Source organism: Lissotriton vulgaris, chromosome 1_1, assembly GCF_964263255.1.
Source record: "Lissotriton vulgaris chromosome 1_1, aLisVul1.2, whole genome shotgun sequence".
Lineage (NCBI taxonomy): Eukaryota > Metazoa > Chordata > Amphibia > Caudata > Salamandridae > Lissotriton > Lissotriton vulgaris.
In genome coordinates, this window is record NC_141685.1 from 710,259,881 (window position 1) to 710,272,565 (window position 12,685).

At 44.3% G+C, this 12,685-nt stretch overlaps 1 protein-coding gene across 3 annotated transcripts in view; it reads right to left on the reverse strand.

Moving 5' to 3' along the window:
• ZBTB41 (zinc finger and BTB domain containing 41) overlaps positions 1-11,914 on the reverse strand; it is a 323,994-nt gene extending 312,080 nt beyond the window's left edge. The window contains exon 1 of one of the 3 annotated variants that reach the window (XR_015308354.1): positions 11,663-11,914. The gene's annotated coding sequence lies outside the window, so the exon portion shown is untranslated. Of the gene's footprint in view, positions 1-3,567; positions 3,621-11,662 lie in introns of those variants that run through there. The other 2 variants (XM_086954800.1, XM_086954792.1) reach the window with 2 other exon arrangements.
• Between the last annotated feature and the right edge of the window lie 771 nt (positions 11,915-12,685).

Genomic DNA, 12,685 nt, shown 5'->3' on the forward strand with positions numbered 1-12,685 from the left:
TTCGATGAAAGCCTCTTTGTAGAACATCCCACCCCCCCTCCCACCCCAGCATCCCAATCATGCCAGCAGCCATTGAGCCCCTCCCAGCACCCCTCCCCCCACCCTCCCAACCTCAGCAACAACAACAAAAACATCAGCAGTCTTAAGGGGAATACCCAATAGGGGAATAGCATAGAGTACGCACAGCCACTTCCCAGTCCATAGCTCCAGAACTATACCGCCCTTGGTGGAGGCTAGGTCCGAGGGAGTGGTCCTTGGTGTACATTACCACAGGTGCATGAAGTCCGTGCAGGCCCAGCATGCGTAGTCTCCGCTCTGTCCGCGCTCGTAGCAGTAGAGGAGGTTCAAGCAGCACATATGATGTGTCCAGTGCATGTGGAGCAGGCAGTCATCACTCATGTAGCGCCGGAGGAGGGTCTCCGTCCTCTTGGTTCTCTGCAGCATCGCGATCCTCCCTGCGTGCTCTCCGGAGCGTTTTCAGAAAATCCTCCACTTTCTGCGGGTTCGTGAAAAACCGTTGCTTCCCCTGGTGTGTTACCCGCAGCTTCGCCGGGTATAACAACGCATAGTCCACTTGGGCTTCTCGCAGCTTCTTCTTTACTGGGAGGAATTTGCGTCGTTCCTCCTGCACCAGTGGTGTGAAGTCCGGGTATATGGAGAAGGAGATGCCATTAAACTGCAATGTTCTTTGAGACCGGGCCGCAAGGCAGTGTCACGGTCCCGATAGTTCAGCAGCTTAGCAATTATTGGCCGCGGCGGGAGTCCAGGTTTCGGCACAGGCGCCAGGGATCTGTGTGCTCTTTCCACGATGAATTGAGGAGAGAAAGCGTCCTCCCCGATCGAGCCCTTTAGCAACTTTTCAATAAATAGCTCCATCCTGCCTGTGTCTGTAGATTCCGGCACATTGGTGACCCGTATGTTCCGGCGGCTTCGGGCTTCCAAATCCTCGTTTTTGGCCGCAATGACCCTGAGCAGATTGTCCATTCTGGCCAATTGCGTCGTATGAGTCGAGGTGGCATTCGTGTTGTCGGAAATGCGTTGTTCCGCAGTCGTGAGCCTCTCCTCGTGGCGATCCACCTTATGCACCAAGGCATCCAGCCGGGATGTGACCCCATCGACCTTCTCGACGACGGTAGCAAACCCCTGCCTCATCTCTTGAAACAGGCTGTGCAAATCAATGTCTTTGGTGGGGGACGAGATGGCCTTCGGAGCGGCTGCACTAGGCCCAGGGTCCGTTGGCACCGATTTCGCACCTTTTTTGGCTCCATCGAAGCTGAGCTTAGACTGGCGGTTGTCAGGCCTCACCATGGCGCAACAGGTCGCAGCGCTGGGGCACCACGGCGTGTCAGCGCTGTAATCACAGGAATGATATAGAGGAGCGCCAAGGCAGGAGGTTCGTGCAGTCCTCGCAGTTAGGGCGCCACGCAGCAACTGCCGGAGAAGCACCGCCGTCGGGGGTACGTAGGCGTCCAGTGGCAGGTCTTAGGCACCTCCCGCGCACCCCAGGTGGTCCTGTGGTAGGGGGCCGAGAATGCCCGGGCGTCAGTGGCGCTGTAGTGGTCACTTGCGGAACAGGCAGGCTATGGACGCTGGCATATGTAAGTGCGGGTGGGTTGTGACTCTCAAGCGCCAGGTCCAGAAGGGAAGCAGGGTCCGGTATGGGCAGGATGCCGTCGGGGGTCTCTCAGTGATCGGGGTCAGCCCAATTCCCAGTCCCGCAGAGCTGCTACAGGTGGGAGAACAAGTTCAGGTAGTTTGGGGGGCAGGATCCCTCACGGTGCATTCACGGAGGTGCAGAGGCTGGCAGCAGCGTTGCAGCGGCGAGGCCAGTGCACAGCGGGCTCAGGGGTATGGCTCAGGCATAGCGGCTCCCCCCGCGGTGGGCCTCAGGCAGGCTTTCCGCCTTCCGACGTAGATCTCCCGTAGTCCGTGCCCCCAGATGCTGAAAGCGCCGGCGTGATGAAGGTCGCGTTGGGCGCCCTGAGGTCGTCTCGCCTCACAGCGCCCGTCCGGGTGCAAGCAGCCGCTCACCTGTGGTAACGGCCAGCAGATTCTGATGGGGGGGTGGGGAGGGGGGGGGGCGTGCACGGATGGGGGCAAAAGCCAAGCGTCCGCGTCCCCGGGCAGCAGGTGTTTCGATTCCGGGCGGCTCTTGGTTCCGCGGCCTACCACCTCGTGGTCATCCTCGGGGTTGCGTGGGCTGTTGTAGCCGGCCTCCTCCACACGCCGGCTCCAGGGCAATCGCCGGCAAGACTTCAAAGGGCTATACCTCCGGCACCGTTCCTCGTAGCGACTCCAAACTTGGGTTGAGTGTGGATCGTAGCCCCTTACAGCATGTAAGGTGAAAATCGGGCAAGTCTGCACCCTGTGGTGGAGGATAACTGCAGGATTAAAGACCAAGGAGCGGGAGCTGCGTGTCTAAGCAGCCATTCCGCTTGTGCGCCCTCTATCGCCCCTCGGGTTCCAAAATGTTGACTGCATTACCGAGGCTAGAGGGGAGTGCCGTTGGCTCCCAGCTCCAAAAGGGATCGCTTTCTAAACCTTATAAATGGTATAAACAACCATTCTAAAGACACATCGCTATTTTTGAGAAAAAGGGTTTTTAAGTGACCAGGGATTTTCTAGGCGCTCTGCTATAGTGGACGCAATGGTTCGATAGGAGAAGATGTCTCTATATGGTGCAACTAGGTGAGGGGATGAGCTCTGCAACCCCCCAATTGAGTGCGGGAAACAACCCTCACAATACAAAATTTGAGCATAAACCTAGGCACACATAAATTGGATGTAACAGTCTGTTAGTATAGACATATATAGTACATTACGTAAGCCAACAAATACAGAGATGATCTCTTGATGGGTTTAGAATCCATTCAGTCTTTAATTTTCGAGAAGACCAGCCGACACGTGTTTCGTCGCATTTGGAACAATCTTTCAGCGACTTCCTCAGGGCTGGGAGAGAATACAAGGGAAGCGAAAGGACATATATATCATGATGTAGATGGATGTATGACCAAAAAATATGATGTGACTCATATCACATTTTTAGAGGTGTCTAGAAGGTGGGAACCCAAAACTCATAACCTGTTTTGAAAACACAAGTGCAGGTGAACAAGTCATGTATGAGTAGTAGCAGTGGAAAAACTATACAGTGGAAACACAAAATAGCCCAGGTTGGAGACTGCTAAATATCCTCCTAGTGATAAAGTGCCTATATAAAAAACATGCTCGTGCACGGTGTGGGGTGCAAGAAATATTGCAAACCGTGTTTGTGGAAAACGAAACTATCTATCTGTATTCAAGGATATTAAATCGATATATTGTCTGTGAAGGGAAAGAAAAGGGGACAAAGCGAAGGAGCGAGAAGAAGGGGGACAAAAACTGAGATAAAGGAGGTCCATAAAATGGAAATGTTTTGAACTTCTGAGACAAGGAGCGTGAGTTGGATACGTAGAAAGAAGGAGATAAAAAAACAAGGAGCTTAGTGGGACGGAGTACGTATCGGGGGATACGATATCGGGTTGGACACGAAAGTAAAAGCATAGACATTATGTATGTAAAGGTGCTCACCGCTCAGACGGTGATAATTCCGACTCGGCCGGGCCCGAGACAAACTGGTCAGCTTCGATAGTAAGCAAGGGGATCTGAGGAAAAGTAAGAACAGAAAGGAAAAATAATTTCCTTAAGTCTCTTTATTGCTGCACCGGTGGCACACAAGTTGTTGTCTAAACTTTCTAATCACTATGTCAACACATGGTAGTATTAAAAAAAAGAAAAAGGGGGAAGGAACTCTCACCGGAGAATCCGTATCAAAAAAGCATAACATGCTCGTATGCGCTTCGGTATTTGGAAACCCAATGGTATTGAAAAGGTGAACCGGAAAGAGCCTGTGGTAGAGCCGAAACTGCAAAACATACAACAGAAACTGGCTTCCACAATCCACCCGTGCTGCACTGTAGCACGTTCGAGCCCAACCAACGAAGTGAGAAACGAGCCAAAACTTGCCAAGGTATGGTAGTTGATCTTGGTGGACACTGTGGGGAACAATAGAACAAGAGGAACGGATAACTCCTCCTGCGTTGTTAATCTGAAACACAGATTCCGATGTCAGTTTAAAAATCAAACTCCACAAAAGGAGCATGCCATTAGATCATGAAGAAAAACAGTGGCTGAAGGGGGAATAGATCTTACCTTGCAGTATGTGTACCTCAGGGTATCGGCCACGGGTCACTGTGTTCCTGGTAGCAGACACGTGACCTGTGACCCGGAAGCGCTTTTATATCAATTGTTGGTTCACATAGTCATTGGTTCCTGGAAAATAGAGCGTTGACCGGTAACCGTAGTGTTATGGAAACGTAGGACCAATGGCAACTGTAGGCTCCTAGAGGGGTGCATCACTTTGCCGTATGCTTGCAGCTATGTGACCGTTATTACATGAATAGAAAAGTTGTATTTCAGAAGTAGATTGTGTCAAAGGTGTAGCGTGACAATGTAACGGAACTCCGGTGATAAATTAATTAAACATTGTGAAGATGGAGAACGATAAAGACCAGTAATACTGTGGGTACTACGTTGAAAAAACTGCATAAATGCTGGTATTAGAGAGGAAAAATAGACTAGGAGAGAAAGAGATTTGTGAAAAAAGTGTATACCGGGGGACGTGATTTAATGTGCACCCCCATGACTTCGCACAAATTAGAACATTAACCCCTTCCATTGTGTATTTATCTTGTACTAATATAAAGCTTTGCATACTGTATTCTTCTGTTGATTAAAATGCTCCTTTATTTTCATGATATAAACACATTAATCATGTTGTAATCATCAGGTGCAATGTTTTGATATCTCCTAGTATTTTCTTTGAGACACCCCCGTGACTTCACACAAATTATAACATGGGTATTTACCCCTTCAATTGTATATTCATCTCTACAAATATAAAGCTTTGCATACTAAATTGTTTTGTTAAATAAAATGCTACGTTGTTTCCATAACAAAATACATCATGTTGTTATCATCAAGTGCAATGTTACAATATCTACTAGTATTTTTTTAGGAAATGTCACGAAATGGGACAACCCCGTGACTGCCCGATAGTGAATACATGGGTATCGTACCCCTTTCTTTGTGTATTCGTTTATATAAATAAAACTTCACATGTTATAGTCATCTGTTACTATGACGTTACGTAAACATATCAGTGGTGTAGATATCTACAAGGGCAATACTCCGATAACCACCACTGTTCAACAGAAGACATCACGATGTGGTGGTATAAGAACAAACATGTTATCTAAAAAGAAGGGCTCTATGAGCATATTTCCTCATATGTTGGATCTTGTCACAAAGTCTGGCCAGAGACAAATCTAGGAGAACCTAATAAGGATAAAAAACAGAACAAAACAGGATGAGGGCATAATGTGATAAATAAAAACTATCAGTATACGTTAAAGGAGTCATTCTGGAAAAGAGGTAGGAGAGGTCTAATTATTCTTGGGGATTATAGGTCCCAGCATTAACCCTTGTACCCGGATTATCAACATATGAACAACGATGAGATGTTAATGCGTTGCGTGTCGCGGGCCTAGTTCTACTAAGTTTGTTGTGATGGTAAATAAAAAAACAAATTGAATACAGTGTATAAAACCTGTCAAGGTGAGGACATAATCGTATAACAGGTCATGTTTACCATCCGAAAGGTGGGCGAGAGATTTTATGTTGCATGAAAATCAAGGCAGGTAATGAAATGGCAGTGATTACACTGAAAGACAGTCAGAAGACTTAGGAAGCCGTTCAACAGTGCCTACAAAGTTTGACCAATAAAGTTTTCACAATGTAACCACGTGAAAAACAGGTGGCGTGCGCTACGCTCCCAAAGGGTATTTTATCAGTCCCCCAGGAAATATTGCATCTCATGGTCGTAGTTAAGACCATGTTCCACCGTATGCAGGTACATAATCCACATAGCCTCTGTGCGTCTCAATCGGAGTTCTCTGTTGCCACCCCGTATATTAGGCTGTATCAAATCTATACCAAAGAATAGGACTTGTTTATCTGTATCCTGTGCTGGACATGCCGCCGCATGTAGTGCCACAGGGTATTTGGGGTCCCGCTTAACAATAGCTCTGATGTGTTCAGTAATTCTATCCTTTAAAGGTCTGATGGTGCTACCAACATAGTTTGCCACACATGCACTCAATGATGCATATCACGAATCTGGTCGTACAGTTGATGTTAGTTTTGATGTCAAATTTTACTCCATCCATATTTGAAAAATGTTTTGTGCCGTGTTTGGCCCATCTACATACTGCACAGAAACCACACTTATAGAAGCCAAGGGTATGTGTTCTTAACCAGGTGGAACACGTAATGCTACATGGTATGGTGGGACTCAATCTATTCCTGAGTGTCTTACCCCTTCTGAAATTGATCTGCAGGTGGCTGGAGATATGTTCCTGGGTGGCTTTGTCCGCTAGTAAGGTGCCCCAGTGTTTCGTGAAGTTCCTTCTGATGGACTGGTGTAGGTCATTAAAATCTGTAATCATACGCACAGGTTGTTTCTGATGTTGTGTGCAAATATTTGACCTCAGTGTGTCTTCTCTCATGACTCTCTTAAATCTATTCTCAGCTTTGTGTAGTGCAGTAGTTGGATAACCCCTTTTCACAAATCTCTTCTTCAATTCTTTGTGGCAATTGCTAAATTCAGCCTCTTCACAACAGTTTTTTTTATATAGGCACTTTATCACTAGGAGGATATTTAGCAGCTGCCAACCTGGACTATTTTGTGTTTCCACAGTATGGTTTTTCCACCGCTACTACTCATACATGACTGGTTCACCTGCACTTGTGTTTTCAAAACAGGTTATGAGTTTTGGGTTCCCACCTTCTAGACACCTCTAAAAATTTGATATGAGTCACATCATATTTTTTGGTCATACATCCATCTACATCATGATATATATGTCCTTTTATTTCCCTTGAATTCTATCCCAGCACTGAGGAAGTCGCTGAAAGATTGTTCCAAATGCGACTAAACACGTGTGGGCTGATTTTATCGAAAATGAAAGACTGAACGGATTCTAAACCCATCAAGAAATCATGTCTGTATTTGTTGGCTTGCATAATGTACTATATATGTCTATACTAACAGACTGTTACATCCAATTTATGTGTGCCTACGTTTATGCTCAAATTTTGTATTGTGAGGGTTGTTTCCCACACTCAATTGGGAGGTTAAAGGGCTCATCCCCTCACCTAGTTGCACCATATAGTAACATCTTCTCCTATCGAACCATTGCGTCCACTATAGCAAAGCGCCTAGAAAATCCCTAGTCACTTAAAAACCCTTTTCCTTGACTAGTACCCCTTTGTGCAGGGAGGCAGCCGCAGAGCAGATCAAACATTTATAAATTATTTTCAAGGTTTACTTACCTAGCCAACAAAAATGGACAGGAACAAAGCTGCAGAAGAACTATTTGACAATTTAGCAAAGGGCATGTCTACTCACATTGCCTCTACCAGTGGGAACCCTTCTCAAAGAGAAGGACTTCGAGATAAATTCATAAAACAAGAAAACTCTAAATGGTGGGACGGCACCACGCTGAAACAATACTTAAGATTAAAACGAATCCCGAGAGGGCTCAGAGCACAAATCTTTCTGACCTATGACGACTTAGACAAAGATCTTCTAGGAAAATGGGAAGAGGCGTTGACCTGCAACTCTAATACTCTAATGGACATTTTAATTGAGAGTGCAGATCGCAAAGTTAATAAACTTCAGACTAAAATTGCCACCCTTGAACAAGAAATCAGAGATTTGAATCTCCCAGAAGCAACAGTTAAAAACTATGCCATTCTGGAGGACATTCTAATCAAACACCAGAAATAAAGAACGGGAAGGCAGGACAGCTTAAGAGAGATGAGATGGATTAGAAAGAAGGCAGGATCTTTACTCACGCTAAAAAATATGATTAATTCGTTCATAACACGTCTAAGGCAGATCAAACCAGTAGAACAGGTACAGGACAGACTTCAGTCTCCTCAAGCAGCACCTCACTGAGCGATTAATCAGAGGAGGGATAAGGGATCAAGGTCTCCGTTTCATTCCCCAAGGTTAGTTACTGGTTATCAAAAATAGGAAAACGGACACTAGTTACACCTTATGACCATTGGTATAAGGGATAAAGATCAGAGTAGCCTCAAAAAACTCTATGTTTTTGTTGGAAGGAGGTGCGGTATATCTGGTTCGTCCGCCCCACATTAGAGTTGTGGCAGTTATCATTGGCTACTCCGAAGTGAATATGCCAGCCTCACCCGAGGCGCCTCTGGTCTAGGGTGCAGTGTCCAGAGATTTTGAGTGAAAAAAGGGTGTAAAGTAAAATGTGCAAAAAAGGAAGAAATGGTTAAAAAGGTAAACAGCCCGGAAGTTCTTTAATGGGGGTTGTTTTTACCACATTAAAAATTGGGTGGTACGATTTTAGACCGAGTTACTGGGTCTGATAGTATAATTTAATAGGGTACGTCGACATGTTTCAGCTCCGTTGGGCCTGGAAGGGTCTGCGGAGCTTTCGTCAGGACTCACAAACATAAAGGTATTGTACTTACACAATTTGTGTAGTCATATATGGCGTACAAGCACTCTTGTTTTGATTATATAAATTAGGAAATTTTCCTTCGTAATCTGTAGCCAAGAGTGCTCCGCTTTACCGGGGTATCGCTTTTGTGGCAGTGTGGAGCTCAGAGCCGCGTGTGTGGAGGATTTCGCCTTGTGCTGACTCTGTCACTGAGCACCATAAGCGTTAGCGAGAGTGAAGTGGAAAATTCAGACGGCGCAGGACAAGAGAGGTCCTCTTTTTTACAGGAGGTCCAACGAAGGAAATGAAGACGAATTTTTTGAAAAGGGGTTATCCAACTACTACACAAAGCTGAGAACAGACTTAAGAGAGTCATTAGAGAAGACACACTGAGGTCAAATATTCGCACACAACATCAGAAACAACCTGTGCGTATGATTACAGAGTTTAAGGAGCATGGGAGGGGTTCAAAACAGAGAAGTTTAGTCTATTAAATCGACAAAAAAGTTTTTGCAAGACAGACATGCTGAACGCACACACTGAAGGTGTTCTCATAAGTGATAATTGAAGAAAAAGGTGACTCAGTAAAATAAAATATTTCCTAAGATCATACAATTTTAAACCGGTTTATTGGTGACGAGCACTACAGGTAGTTCGAGTAAATTATTCAAGTCACTCTACAAGCAGGTCTATTAACATTTTAATGATTTTTCGAGGTCTGTATTCTATACAGCTACCTGTCAACATGAATGGAACCTTTTGTTACACCAGTGAATGATTCACAGTTAAAACTTTATTAAAAGGCCAAAGAATGACCTTCCTTATCAGTCACAGAATGTCATGTAACAATCAGGGGACTTACACCTAATGCAAAACTCTTTGGGGGTGGCACTTCAAATTAGTCCTAATGCGCGTGACACAAGAGTGCTGACACAGTATCTACATCCCTCTAAAGTTCCCCCCACAAACATAGCGCAACATCTTACTAAAATACTGCACATACTCAAAAGCATTTCCATCCATTAAACACTTTACTAAACATAGCACACAAGAAATATGCAACACTTCTTTTGTAATCCACAAGCTGTGCTAACATAATAATTCCATAACTTTAAAAAGACACTCATACTGCAAAGCAATAAAGAATACAAAACTAAAGGCCTCACATCTTGAATTCAGAGTCACAAGACAAAATATATAGTAGCACAAACGACTTATCTTTTCCACAGTAATAATAGTAGCACTCATCCTCGGCGTCTTAATAACAGTGCCAAAAGATCTTTATTCTTTTTAGTAAATGCAATGCTAAGTTTTTTTCCTTCCTGGAAATCAACATGCAGAGTTGAAGTCTTGCAGAAAGAATTAAGGGTCCATGAAGTGAAGATCATACTAATTTAAATATGCTACCATTCATCTGCAAGTTTAGCACCCCCTCCTCAACTACCTCAAGATAATGTAATAACCTCAAAATACAATTAATAAGACTCTGTCAATAAGAGGAATGATCTCAAAACCCCTCAACCAATGGTCTATGTAAGCTGGAACAACCACAGAATATTAAATACCTGTGCTCTGCTGACAATTGGCAAGAGTCAACTGGCACACACGCCTCAACCTTGGATGGAACACTTAGGGCAAGTCCCTCTACTGCAAGCGTAAGGCACCTGCTGCAGAGCTTTTTGTATGCCCATCAATTTTGAGGATCTATGATAATAGTGGTAAGATAATTCTAGTGGTTAACGTTTTAGGAGAGCTGTGTGTTGTCCAGTCACAGTTTTGACTCACAAAGTAGCATAGAGAGTTATTGAACGTGCTGCAAAGCACATTGTGTAACATGCAGAACACAGATGTGTATTTTACATACATAGGTAAGTCGGCTTCGGCTTTTCCCACAGAGATCTATTTTTTAATTCCACTTCATAAGCTGCAATCCTTCTAATGTATCACAAAGATCTATTAACAGACATCAAGGAGCTTCTAAGTCATGGATTTAGATACTTCTCGTTTTTTTTCTCGATCTGTTATTATTTCAAGTTTGCAAAGAAGGGTTCCTCTGGGTGGTAATAGTCTTGTTAGTAAGGAAAACCACAATCAATGCATTACATTTTATATCCTGACTTTGTTTCTTCCGATCACTCTTAACATACAATGTCTACAATTATAGCCAATATGTGATTCCTACCCCTTATAACTCTCATTGTCTTGTGTAACATTTACTGTACATTGATGTATTCACTGCTATGAGTTATTGCCTCCATGTGTGTGATGTAAAGCGCTCGGGCACCCTACACTGGGATGAGTAGTGATGTAAATTAAAACTTAGATTTTTTTGTAATTTATATTTGCAAATTAAATAAAATATGTCATTATTTGTGTTTTTGTTTGCTGAATGCTTTTTTCTGCGTTTTCTGTGTATTGTTTTGCAGATCAAACCATCGACAATGCTTAGGCTCAGCCCCCAGCTTCCAGTAATGATTAAGTGGGAGGTCCCTGGATTCCAAAAATGATTCAGTGGCGGTACCCGGGTTCCAGTAATGATTAAGTGGGGGTTCCCAGAAGTCAAAAGGTTGAGAACCACTGCCCTAAGGTTCAATAAAGTAGCAGCAGGCTAGTCCTTTCCTGCAGCATCTTTCTCCTTGATGCATACCCTGTCACTACTTCCTAAAAGACCCAAAAGCGCTTCTGAGGTGGTGTTTTCTTCTGTTATTTCTGCAGTTTAACCTTTCACGTATCGTTCCAAATGTTCATCACAACCACGGTTTGAAGTACGGTCCACAAGGCATTAAATGTGGCACTTTAAATGCTCCTTCAATAATTGTGTCGCTACTAATAACGTTTTTCACGCGTTTTTATCAGACCCACACTCCACCAGTAGCTCCAGCTATTCACACAGTCTCTTACTCCTACTGAACTCCACAACCGTATCCTCACCCGTGGAACGCTTTTTACAATTTCCATAGTCAATATCGAAAATCGGACATGCACTAAAGTCACAACACCCACAGACAGCATACTGTCTTATTTCATACACCCGCCCCTTACCGATTTGCCTGGGACTCTGCCCCCTCCCACATATCACATTCCCTCTCTACCTCATTGCTATTTCCAGCCCGTCCAGGTGCGAGTGTTCTGAAATGAAACGGTCGTCTCTGTTTCAACCCATTGTGTGCCATTACTCATGTAGGATCATCTTTTCTGAATTTCTATAGACTGTCCATGATTTGAGACAGAAACACCTTGTTGCCTATTACTCCTTCAACAGAGGGCTTTGGTCCCTTATCTAAGGACAGCACTGGTAGCAGAGCCAGATCTTCAGGACCCGGGTTCTTCCAACCACTCACATTGGAGAAGACATTCGGCAGCTATATGAATGCGAAATGACATTTGATTTGTTGGAGAAAATGATTGCTCATATGATTGGCTAGGACAATACTCTTTTGTCATTGGCTGTTACGCTTCAGAGACTGTACCGTGGCAAGGGATTGGTGGAGGAAGAAACGTCGTCGTCAGTCGGTCATTGTCCTGTGTGCCACGGACTAAAACGCGACTTTTCTTCGGTGTCTGGTTCCTATTTAGATACATTTCGCGACTTTAGGACTCAAGTCTCATACCGTGACAAAAACGTCAATTAATCCCCTCTCCCCATAGACTGTTGCCGTCGCTTTCTGCGGCAGGTACACAGCGAGTGGCATCGGACGTTACTTGGCATGGAGACAAATTCCGGGCAGTGACTGAAATTCACAGTGGGTTGAACTTCAGCATGATGTTATTTTCACGTACACGCCTGAGTAGGTCGAACACAAATATAAAAGAAAGTAGGTACACGTCCACGTAGGGTTGTTTTTTTTAGTTCCCATAAAACGTAGCATAATTGAGAAAATAACTGGTCTTGTTTCGAGATAAAAATATTAGTAAGAATGTACCCTAAAAATAATTTATTAGATTGAATTTTGAGGGATTGTGTGTGCTTGTGTAAAGAAGGAACGTAGGCAGGATACAATGTATAGCTTTATTTGGTATAAAGCAAAACGATACAGGTGAGAGCCAGGGAAGCGGCTAATCTAAGGACCACTCCAGCATAACTGTCACCAACATCAGAATACAGCAATCCAAGG